Source organism: Chlorocebus sabaeus, chromosome 7 (genome assembly GCF_047675955.1).
Source record: "Chlorocebus sabaeus isolate Y175 chromosome 7, mChlSab1.0.hap1, whole genome shotgun sequence".
NCBI lineage: Eukaryota > Metazoa > Chordata > Mammalia > Primates > Cercopithecidae > Chlorocebus > Chlorocebus sabaeus.
In genome coordinates, this window is record NC_132910.1 from 14,810,560 (window position 1) to 14,822,843 (window position 12,284).

Here is a 12,284-nt window from a genome sequence, read left to right on the forward strand (position 1 = left end):
AAGCCACGGCTCCTATCATGTGCAGCTCTCTCTCCAATCCCTATAACTTTTCTCTTTAAGTCTACAGGTGATGGCTCCCTGCTCAGGCTAGCCTTGGGGTGCTACACTATCTCTTTTGTGTTTTCCTCCACCCTGTTTCCATCTTTGTAAATAGTCCTTTTATTAAATACTCTAAATGTATTACCTATTTTGCATATACCATCTCCAATCTCGTGCACTCTGACTAATGCAGATGAGATAAGAATTCACATGACTTGAAATTTTCCTTGCAGGCATGGCAGAAGATGATTGCCTGCTTAATCAAGTGACATTGTGAAAGATTAAATCCTACCTGTGCTCTGCATTGCCTGTGGTTTCATCATAACCAGTTTCGTCCTCATTTAGGAAGAAAACACTCTCAAATAAGCGCATCAGGTGGTTATGCAGAAGAAACGATACCTAACTGGCTTAGAATGAGGTTAATCTGAAGGTCAGATTGCCCCACAAAAACCACCTGAGCCCACACTTGGTATAACCCTGTTAAAAAGCAAAGTGGAACAAACAAAAATGTAACCTTGACACTGCAGAAGAAAATAAATATGATCATTCTGTGGAGTTTCTTGGAGGAAACAAGAACATTTTTCTAGAGATTATCCAGTCTCTGGTTTTTCAAATTGTTCTCTTGATCTCTTGCATAGATACACCCTACAGATGGGGGCACTTCCTAGTACTTATTAATCTGCCCAAGTGTGAGATCAAACTGTTTTAAAACCATAATTTGAGGATAAAGCCAATAAAACTGCTCATTTGCCTTCAAGAAGCAAAGCCAGTGCTGCATTGGGCAGAACCTGGGCCCAGAGTGGGGCTTGCTGTGCTCAGCATACAGGCCAAGCAAACTTCTGCTCTTGCTTGTGACCCATGAGGATGAATCATAGAAAAAATAAAGCAACAGTTTAGATTTTGTGTTTTTTCTTTCTTTTTTTTTTTTTTTTTACACGGAGAAGGAAAATGAGGAAATGATACAATGCTCTAAAGTAGAAAGCGTTGGCTAAACATCAGGCAATCTGACCTCCCAACCATCTCATTTTTGGTTTTTTGTTTTTTCATCAAGATAAGGTCTCAGTTGCCCAGGCTAGAGTGCAATGTTGTGATCATAGCTCACTGCAGTCTCAAACCTCCTGCTTTACCCTCTCAAGTAGCTGGGACTACTAGCTTGGCTAAGTTTTTTAAAGAATTTTTGGTAGAGATAGGGTTTCACTATGTTGCCCAGGCTGATCTCAAACTCCTGAGTTCAAGCAGTCCTCCTGCCTTTGGATCTCAAAGTACTGGGATTACAGGTATGAGTCACCATGCCCAGCCCTGTAACCATCATGTATTTGAGATTTTCAAAGCCACTTAGCATCTTTTTGCCTTTGTTTTCTCTTCTGTAAAATGAGATGACTGAATGACCTGACCATGTGCTAGTGTAAATTAGATTGTGAGAATAGAACACTGAACATTGTATACCATGCTGGGCCACAGAGTACAGCAACTGAGGGGCTGGACTGGGAGGCGAGGCTGCCTGAGTTCTGCTCCTTGCCTCAGCCCTTGAGAAGTCTGCCCTTGGCAAATCCTCCAATTACTTTGTGTATCGGTCTCCTCATCCAAAAATTAGCATAATGCAGCACCTTCCTCAGAAAGTTGTGAGTATTTAAATGAACCAATATGTGTAAAAATGTTTAGAATAATGCCTGATATGTGGAAAGTGCTAAGTAGTAACTAGTATTACTAATGCCAAGCAGGGAAGGGGTCAGTGGGTGGGAACTCTCCTCCTTACTTCTGCCAAGTGTTATTGTATCCATTTAGGGTATAAGAACTGTGGAAACCCAGCTTTACACTGTAGAGTTACTCTAATTATAGCATATCATGGAGTTCATTGTGGACCCCATTTAACAACAGCTTTGTCACAGGGCAGTTTTGCAAGAGTGAGACTGAACTCTATTGTTTTCATCCTCGTTATCTTAAATGAACAGTTTGCAATATGTGATAATACCACTGGCATCTGTTTCTGAATGTTTCCACTCACAAGACCCAAAACACTTCCACAAAGAAAAGACTTCTTTTGGTTGTTCTGGAGTCTTTCTAAAACAGCTTCTACTGGGAGATTAATTATAGAAGCCACATAATTTCCTGAAAATGGTAAAACATTTTAAAGTAATACTAAGACACTACATGATAAATGACTTGACTCTTTATTACCTAACAATCCAAAAGAAAAATGCATGTGTGAAACAGAACAGGATGTAATGGAAATCTAAGTAGATGGACTACAAAATGGATTTTATTAACTATTTACAGTGGTTGTGTAAATTGTTTTTGTCTGTGAGAAAGTTCTGTCACTGTTTCTAGGTCTTTCTTGTTGCTTATCTTTCAGATTTGCAGTGTAAAGGTGAGTGGCTCCAAATGTCAGTGGCTCTCAGCTAGATCTTCAGGTAAGCCTCTCCAGATACTGCCAGCCTTGCTACAGCCAGACTGTGGCCTTCAGAGAAAACATCCTCCATTTAAGAAAGGGAGGAACTGAGAAAAGAAAAAAAAAATAAAAAAGGTACCTTTGCATCCTGGTGAATGTCTCATGCCACCATCGTTCTCAGCATATTATCTTTATTGTAACAACAGAGCTGGGGTAAGCAGCTGAGCAGTGAGCTAGTCCTTTAAGATATAACATAAAATTGTCTCTACAATATGCTCATCTAAATATGACTTCTCCTATGTCCCATTTGTGCATTTTGAAAAGTCCATTCCAGAGAAAAATATTCCATATATTTGGAAATAATTTCAAATTCTCCAACTTCTCTGGTTATTGCTACAGTTTGATTTACTGTGAAAACTCCAAGATTTCCTGAAAATGGTCTAGAATTGAGCCAGTTCTTTTTTACTTTTTACTTTTTTATAAGGTGATTTGATCTTGCCTCAAAATATTCAATTACTTTTTTATTCTTAGTGGAATTTACCAAATAGTTTATGAATGATCAAGACCTGTGGCTTCTATGCCATTGTTCTAGCTTCTGATCCATTCAGGGAACATGAGGCCAGTCCTTGGGGTAATGTGGGGCCAGGGCTAGATTATCCGTAAGTATACTAGTTGCCTACAAAATGAGGATACCTCAAAAAATATCACTTTGAAAAAAATAATTTAAAAATTGATATTTCAAAAGAAGTACTAAGTTTGTTATCACAGTAGGAAAAATACTGGAGCACTGTTCTGCTTCTTTACACTTAATTATGACTTAATACTGCTCTTATTTTTAATTATATATGGAAGCGGCATCACTGTAATTTTTTTAGTGCTTAGGTCCTCTAAAATCTTAAGTCAATCCCGATGTGACTCTTACATGTTCATGAAGTGGCCCATATGTGCCAGATGATTCTACGTTCTGAGCTTCATCAGTACAGGAACCCTATGCCCTACTGCCTTTCTAGCCTCAGTACCCAGAACAATATGGGGCACGCAGCAAGTACACAATAGAGACTCTTATTAAGTCTCTATAACAGAAAGTCACTATTTCTTTTATTAACAATTCCAGTGAATGTTGCTATTAAGGCAGCTCAGTTTAACTGATGAAACCACTAAATGCCTAAGGTGCTATAGCTCTTGCCCTTTATCCAGTAGGGGAGAGAAATAAATGTGTTTGAAATCATTAGTGCAGGCCAGGAATGATATTGGGTGCTTTACATACGTCAATTCTCTCTTTAATCTTCTTATCAAACCCTGAAGTCTGCATCAGCTCCATTTTACATAGAAAGAACCCAAAGCTTAGATAGGTTAAGCAATCTGACAAAAGTCATTCAACAATAAATGAAATAGTGGAGCATTAGACCAAGGTCAGCCTGACCCCTGAACTACTGCTCTTCATTACACATGTTGCCAGACCACTTAAAGTTCAATAGGCTGATCACTGGTGTCCAAAAACGAAGACAGATATGTGTCAAAAATAGCCCAGCAAATTACTATCAAGTCGTGCTCAGCATTTAAAAAAAAAAAAAAATTAAGGAAACTACAGATGGGAGTGAAGTAGGGGGAATTTTCTGACAGTTTTAGGTCACTAGGTAGCAATTCCTGGATCTACAAGTCTTAGAAAACTCCTGGTCCTTAGGACTCTAAGCCCTTAATTAGAGTTTTGAGAAGATCTGGATTTGGGATAGAGCTAAGGGCATAAGCCTAAGGGAAGTTTCGTAGGACTTGGATTTTGCCCCACATTTTCTGAGCTGTGAAGGTGGAGTGGGGTGAGGAAGTAGTGAGAGTCCCTAAGAAATGGTACAACAATGCTGACAAAGGAAAGAGAAAACGGAGGAAACATTCCTCATTCTCTTTTCTTGTACCTCAAACACTGGCTCAGTTCTAGACCATTTTCAGGAAATCCTGGAGTTCTCACAATAAATCAAACTGTAGCAATACCCAGAGAAGCTGGAGAACAAAGTCTACGGGTTGTAGGAGAGGAAGGAAGCTGGGAATTGAAGCAGTCTCTCCTTTCTACCTGTTGGACATCTGTATTTCTAGGTGGCATTAAACTAACCAACTCTTCTTCCTAACAACAGAAAGAAAAGAGTTTGAACTAGAAGGGGAGGAGGTATTTGCTGCATACATGAAGAACTGTCTTAAATGGAAGGCAGAGGCATGGATCCTGTGAAGTCTTTTGAAATAGAAGCCATAATTACCCATCCCATCAGCATGAGGTAGAGCTAACGTACAGGGAGGTGAGCAGAGAGCCTTTCAAAGTTCTTCCAGCCAGAAATTTCTGTAATTGTATGGTTCCTTTGGTGAATTCTCCACTCCATCTTATTCTTTTTCAGTCTACCTTTTCATTGGCTCCATTTGTAATAGAAAAGCGAAAGTTATTCCCCAGTTCTATAAGGCTGAGTCCAGGTCGTACAGAATAATGAAATGGGAAAGCTCAGAGACCCTAATGTTAGACAATGAAACAAGCAACTCACAGACCTCTGGACATGCCATGAAATGGGAAAATGCGCTTTTTACTTCCTCCACAGCACATGGAATTTTGAAGACCAAGGAGAGACAGGAGAATGGGTCATTGTAGGTAATACTCATTATCTGGTTTACCTGTCTAACTTGCTCTTTGTTTTCTCTGGTATTTGAATACAAACTGAATTACAAAAGAGAACGTCAAAGCTAACAGTATGAATTGAGCGTGAGGTGCAATAAGTCATGACAAGGAGGTGGTTTATGAGTGTGCTGAAAAGAAAGGGGAAAACTCAGGCATAAAGTAATTATGAGTTGTGTCTACTAAGAGACATAGGGAAGAAAGGAGAGTAAGATTTGAAAAGTAGATAAGCCTATGTGGCAGAGAGCTAATTATCCTGACATCTAATCTTCCAGGAGGCTAACAGTTAGTTCACCTGCTAAAAGTCATCTAGGAGTGAGGTGCAGAGATATTTTTAAATGTGCCATTTTCATAATCCAGTATGCCTACATCTGAGAGTCAAACCCTTAAGGACTGGCTGTTAGAGCAAAATATGAAATACTCTGCACAGCTCTGTGCTTTAGACACTGGGAGGTTATTAGCAATAATAAGCCTGTTACCACCATTGAAATCAGTTCCTAAAACTTGCTGCTAGACTTGGAAGGCCTGCAGCACCTCTGAGTGAATCATCCAATACTTTATTTTGCATTGCTCTTTTTATCTGATAAGATCTAATGGTTTGGAATAGTGGTTTGGGCAGAGGGTTTGAAAGATATGGAGGGAAAAAAAAATAAAGAGCAAGACTTAGGTAGGGTTCTAGTTCCAGAACACTTTCTAATTGGCTTTGCTATCTTGGTCATTTAGGAAAATTTATAGAATTATACCATTCCAGGCACTTTACAGGAGTTAGCTCATAAAGCTCTGGAACAACCCTGTGAAATAGGTACTGCCATTATTAGTCCTGTTTTATAGGCAAGGAAACTGAGGCTCAGAGAGGCTAAGTAGCTTGCCCAAAGTCACACGGGAAGTAAACCAGAGAGGTCCAATTTGTGTCCAGCCTTTCCTCCCTGAGGAGTCCATGCCCTCATGTACTCCTATATGGCAGTTTTGAGCTTGTCTGCAATTACCATGTGTAGACAAGGTACTAGACACTACTAGACACTGCTGGACACAGGGCTACATCTGAGGATACAGTGCAGCCCAAATAGACATGGCCCCTGACTACATGGGTCTTACAGTCCAAGCAAAAGCAGACATTAAACAAATACTTAAAAATTCTTAAAAGATCTCAAGTATGCAAAGAGTTCTGAAGAAGGAAGGGGTGTTAGGTTTTTTCCCTCAGTAAAACAAGAAAACTAAATTAATACAATCTCCCTTCCAACTCTATCATTCTCTTCTTTTCAAAAATTTGCAACCCCAAATACAATGTAAGCCAACAATACAAATTATTAGACCTACAATAATTCTGTTCAGCTCACGGAGCTTGTGCTGACCTTTGAAAGCCCCATGTTCTTCCATTTTAACAGCTCTCTTTTTATTTTTAGGTCTTCTCAGAGGATCCTACTAGGTTTGTCTAACTCATAACATTGATAGAGTACCTTAGAGTTGACCAACATTTTCCCATGTCTTAGAGTCTTCCCGACCATCTTGTGAGGTGGGCACTGGTCTCTCCATTTGTGAGTCATAATAGTATTCATTGAGCACTCTGTTATGTGCCAGACCCTGAGCTACACACTTCACATACTTTATCAGTCAATCTTCATAACAATCTTCCTGTACGAAGGAAATAAATATCATGATACATGAAGAAGTCAAGGCTTAGAGAAATAATTTGTCTAAAGTCTTACAGCTGAGAGGCGGAGAAATAGGGATTGTCTGCTCCATAGCCTGAACTCATGGCACCTTATTGGGAGATTTGGCTTCCCAAGGTCGTGCAGCCAATGAAGGGCAATGTTAATATCTGAACTTGAATCGTTTATTCTTTCCTCCATAGCCCAGATACCTCTATATACCTATGTCTGCTTTTGTGGTTTGAGCACATAGGCTAGTGGAAATATATTTTGAAATATCTTAAGTGTAGGTAAATTGAGGAATATGTTCTACTTCATTTGGCTATTGTCAAGTTTTTTTTTGTGGGAGCAAAGAAGATTTGCATTTATAAGGCAGAATTATTAGCAAAAGCATTTCTCATGCATGACTGGAGCTGAGCCCTGCTCTTGCCTTATTCGTTTTTGACATGTTTATTAAAAGTCGAGAAATGCAGAAGCATGGAAGGCAGACACACTGCACTTAAACTCTGATGTAGTTGGCTAAAAGAAGCCGACCTCCAAGCCAGTACAATCCTCAAATGTAGACATTGCCCAAGAAAGTAGACTTCGAAATCTTCAATGTCCTTAGATGTTCCATTGGATTTGTCTGTGACTCGGTCTTGCTCCTCTAAAGCTCATATCAAGAAAGAGCTTTTGGGGTCTTTTGATAAAATAAAATTGATAAGTGAATAATATTATTTACATCAAACATAGTTTAATACATGAGTGCTCTGTAATGCTATTCAAGGAACATGACTTTCCACATTTTAAAATTAATATTTTAAAATAAAATCAATGGGAAAATCTGGCTAATTTTAAGCAATGTTGCATTTTTGTAAGTTATCAAGAAAAAATGTGCTTGGTATAGAAAGTTATTTAGTTTTAGAAATAAAAATACAGGCAAAAAGACCTCAGAAAGAAACAAAAACATAAGGGTTTAGGCACAAATAGAAGAATCTTAAAAATCAGATTAAAGATGAGGAATAAATTAGAGACCAGGTTTTTGACCAGCAATTTACTTCCCTGCCACTAGATGGGGCTCACTAGTTGAGGTTATTTCCTTTCTAGATTTGCATTTTGTGTCAGACAACGTAGAGAATTCAACTGGGATTTGGGTTTAGCATTTTAAAAGATAAGTTATTGGAAGGTATTCAATGGGAATCCTAATAAGATTGACTTTTTTGTTGACCACAATAGTCTTATTGAGCAAAGCTAGCTTTATCCCAATTTAACATGAAATAGGTCACTATTAGAAAAGACAGCTTTATTGTGTTTGTATTTGGGATTAACGGATAAAATAAATAGTTCTTTTCTTCCCACAGGGGTTGATGGGCCAGCTTTATTCTAAATGACTGAAGACTTCTGTTCTTTTCAACAAACACAGTCCTCCAATTAGGAGCTGCAAATAAGATTATATGCCCTGAATAAGTCTGAAAAGGTCCTTTTATAATTAGAAAGTTTGTGTGTGGGAAGTGGAAGCAGCATGAAGTGCTCACTGTGGCTTTATTAGAAGAGTGACATGAAGATTTTCCCAAATCCTCATCTGAGTGCTCAAAAATGATAAAATACAAATTATGAAAAACTGTACTTGTATTCCATTTCTTCTTTTTCTTTCTGAAAGCTTTCACATTTATGCTATAGAAACAAGTCAATGGTTTTTTAAAATTTTATCAGGTATATTCGAAACAGACTGTCATTTGATAATGTACAGATTGTTAAAATACAAGTGAAAATGATTTCAATGAAAGGATGAAGTTTAATAGCTTATTAATACAGTGCATACTTTATATTTTTCTTTTAACACTTTTATGATTGTCACTCCATGACTACAGTGACATAATATTTTGTTAAATATGGTTGGGCTTAACTTATATTAAGCTTCATGGTCTGTGGACACACAGGACTGATTGTGCTCAGCTATTCTTCCAGACCAACCAGACTTTAGTATGTAAATGGACATTTCCTGGATGAACCAATGCCCTCACCCCCTGTCCCCTATCACCCCCCACCTCTACCCCTCCCACTCCCCCACTGCCCAGCAACACACACACACTGCACTCAGGACCCAGTTGCATACAGCCCTTACAGCTTCACAGAAGGAAGATGCCTGCTGGACACAGCTTCCTCTGAGCTAAGACGGGAAGACAAGGCTGGCAGGAAAGAGGAAGCGCTGAGAGGCCAGATAAAAAGAGGAAAACAACAGTTCCAGGCACTGTGGACAGAACCACATCCAATCTCTGGCTCAGCCACTTGCACAAACATATTTTGAGTGCTTACAATGTGCCAGACACTGTCTGGGGGCTGGAGATACAGCAGTGGACAGGGACAGAGATCCCTGTCCTCAGAGAACTGACATTCTAGACTTTCTGAACTGTGTTACTCCAGTGGATTGTTACTTTTTCTAGTTTAAATTATGAAAAAATTATTATTCTGAGATAAAATTATGTAACAATATTGAATATGCTCTTTCCAGCTATATTCTCACTACCTCACTCTTATCCCATCCAGAAATTTAGACACACTCCTCCATGTAGGGATCACCATGCCACATAGACAATAAATGTGGTCAGCTGCTGGCCTGCTCTACTGAGAGAACTTTCATGTCTAGATGGAACCATAGGCTTTACATCATAGCAAGGTATAATTTTGACCAATGATTCTAAGTCCTGGTTGCACAATAGAGTCATCTGGGGGAACTTTATAAAAACACCTAATGCCTATGATCCCTTGAATATGACACCAACAGCACAGGAAACAGAAGCAAAAGTAGACAAATGCGGCTGCATTGAACTAAAAAGTTTCTGCACAGCAAAGGAAACAATCAGTAGAGTGAAAAGGCAACCTACAGAATGGGAGTGAATATTTGCAAACCATGTATCTGATAAGGGGTTAGTATGTAAAATATGTAAGAAACTCACACAATTTAATAGCAAAAAATCAATAGCCTAATTTTAAAATGGGCAAATGACTCGAATAGACATTTCTGCAAAGAAAATATACAAATGGTCAACAAGTGTGTGAAAAGATGCTCAACATCAGTAATCATCAAAGAAATGTATATCGAAACCACAATAAAATGCCATCTGACACCAGTGTGGACAGCCATTATTAAAAGAAAAAAAAAAAAGGAAAAGAAGAAACAGAAGGAAAGAAAAGAATAAATGTTGACGAGGAAATGGAGAAACTGGAACCCTTGTACCCTGTTGGTAGGGAAAAAAGATAGAGCAGCTGCTATGAAAACCAGTACGGCAATTCCTCAAAAAATTAAAAATAGAGCTACCATATGATCCAGCATTCCCATGTCTGGGTATTTACACAAAAGAACTGAAATCAGGATCTTGAAGAGATAATCTGTCCTCCATGTTTCTTACAGCACTACTCAGAAGAGCTAAGAGGTAGAAACAACCTAAAGACCCATCAACTGATGAATGGATAAAGAAAATGTGGTGTGTAGATCCAATGGAATATTATTCAGCTTTAAAACAGAAGGAAATCCTAACACATGCTACAACATGGAAGAACTTGAGGACATTATGATATGTGAAATAGGCCAGTCACAGAAAGACAAATACTGTATGATTCCACATATATAAGGTATCTACTAAAGCAGTCAAACTCATAGGAGGAATTTGAATGGTGATACTGAGGGCTAGTGAGGGAGATAAATGGGGAGCTGCTGTTCAATGATTATAGACTTTCAGTCATGCAAGATGAAAAATTTCTAGAGATTTGCACAACAGATATGTATAACAACGGGCATGTAGTTAACAATACTGTACTGTACACTTAAAAATTTGTTGAGAGGGTGTATTTCATGTATGTTGTTGGTTTTTTTTTTTTTTTACCATAATAAAAACAAAAACGCAAACAAAAAAAACCTAATCCTTGGCTCCGCTCTAACCAATTAAATCAGAATTTCTGGGGATTGGTTGTTGGGCATCCCTTTGTCGTTTTTGATGATGTTGTTTTTCCTGTTTTAGCTGTGCACATTAGAGAGCGACATGCTAAAAAATCTCCATAAAACATTTTCTTCTTCTTCTTCCTTTTTTTTTTTTTTTTTTTTTTTTTGAGACAGTCTCACTCTGTCACCGAGGCTGGACTGCAGGGACCCATTTCGGCTTACTGCAGCCTCAACCTCCTGGGCTCAAGCAATCCTCCCACCGTAGCCTCCCAAGCAGCTGGGATCACAGGCGTGTGCCACAATACCTGGCTAAAATGTTTTGGTTTTTTGTTGGTAGAATGGGATTTCTCCATGTTGCCCAGGCTGGTCTCAAACTCCTGAGCTCAAGCAATCTGCCCACCTCAGCCTCCCAAAGTGCTGGGATTACAGGCATGAGCCACTATCTTCTTTTTTAAAATCTCCATCCCTCATCTCATATTTGCTCTCTAACAATAACCGTAATACATAATAATACGTATTTTAATCAATGGCACCATCGTCCTTCAAGTTACCTGCCTGGAAATGTGGATGTCATACTAAATTCACTCTGACTGCCAGTCATCAACAGTGTTAATTCTACATCTTAAAGATCTATTCACTCCCACCACCCCAACCACATCTTTAGGATGGGTTTTTATCACTTCTAAAATTGATATCTAGCTATGTTGCTCCATCTTTGAAAAATTTCACCAAATAGCCTAACTTTCAGAATGAACTTTAAACCAAAGCTAATATGCCTCTTTCACCTACTCTATCCACTGAAATAGAAGGAAGGAGGGTCAACTGAGAAGAGATAAGCTTTACATAGCATATTTTATATCCCTATCATTCACATTTCTTTCTGAGTACTAATAAAATTAGGGTTTGGGTTTTGATTGGACATTGGTCTTCTAAATGTTGCAATTGATTTCTATATGGCTATGCATGTCCTGCCCAAGTCTACATGATCTTACCCTTGCCGGCTGCCCAGCCTCATCTTCACATGCAAGCAATGCTCCATCATTTCCAATCCCCTCTCAACTCCTCAGAAGAGCCATATTTCCACCATTTGAACATTGGCACGGGTTGTTCAAACTCTCTACACCTTCCTTCTTTCTGCCCTTCACCAGCTCACTAATCCTTCTCAAGGCTTCGAGATCAGCTTATGTATTACATTGACTTAGGGTTGGGAAGAGGGATGGTCACAGCAACAGATGACATAACAAAGATGGCTGGCAGTGCCCAAGGATTTTTGAGCCTATGCACCTTCATTTCCAAAGCTGCCTTCTTGAATATATCCTGGCCAGCTTCATGGAGTTTATATGACCCACTCATCCCGTTGTCTTTTACAGGTTACCCAAAAAGAGATGCTCTAGAGGAAATGACACAAAGCCATAGAATTTTAATTGTAGTTTGCAACTACAAATGTGAGTAAGCCAAAGTCTGCAAAACTGAGAAATTACTATGAATTTTGCAACAATGACAGGAATGGTTGTGCATAGGTCCACACAAACACACGAGTTATACAAATATAGGAAGCAACTTTTCTCACCCATCCCCAACCACTACAGTCAAAGCCAATATATCCCTGTTGGCTAACACCCACTAAAATAGGAGGGG

General features: G+C 38.9%; 1 long non-coding RNA gene across 3 annotated transcripts; it reads left to right on the plus strand.

Moving 5' to 3' along the window:
• Positions 1 to 976: 976 nt before the first annotated feature.
• Positions 977 to 10,557, plus strand: LOC103235674 (uncharacterized). 3 transcript variants are annotated; one of them, XR_497897.3, is made up of 4 exons: positions 977 to 2,450; positions 4,555 to 4,713; positions 4,810 to 5,054; positions 8,068 to 10,557. It is a non-coding gene; the product is annotated as an uncharacterized lncRNA (long non-coding RNA). The 3 variants fall into 3 exon arrangements; XR_005237603.2 differs by lacking the exon at positions 977 to 2,450 and having other exon boundaries at positions 3,218 to 4,713; XR_012093344.1 differs by lacking the exons at positions 977 to 2,450; positions 8,068 to 10,557 and adding an exon at positions 6,482 to 8,055 and having other exon boundaries at positions 3,218 to 4,713.
• Positions 10,558 to 12,284: the final 1,727 nt, after the last annotated feature.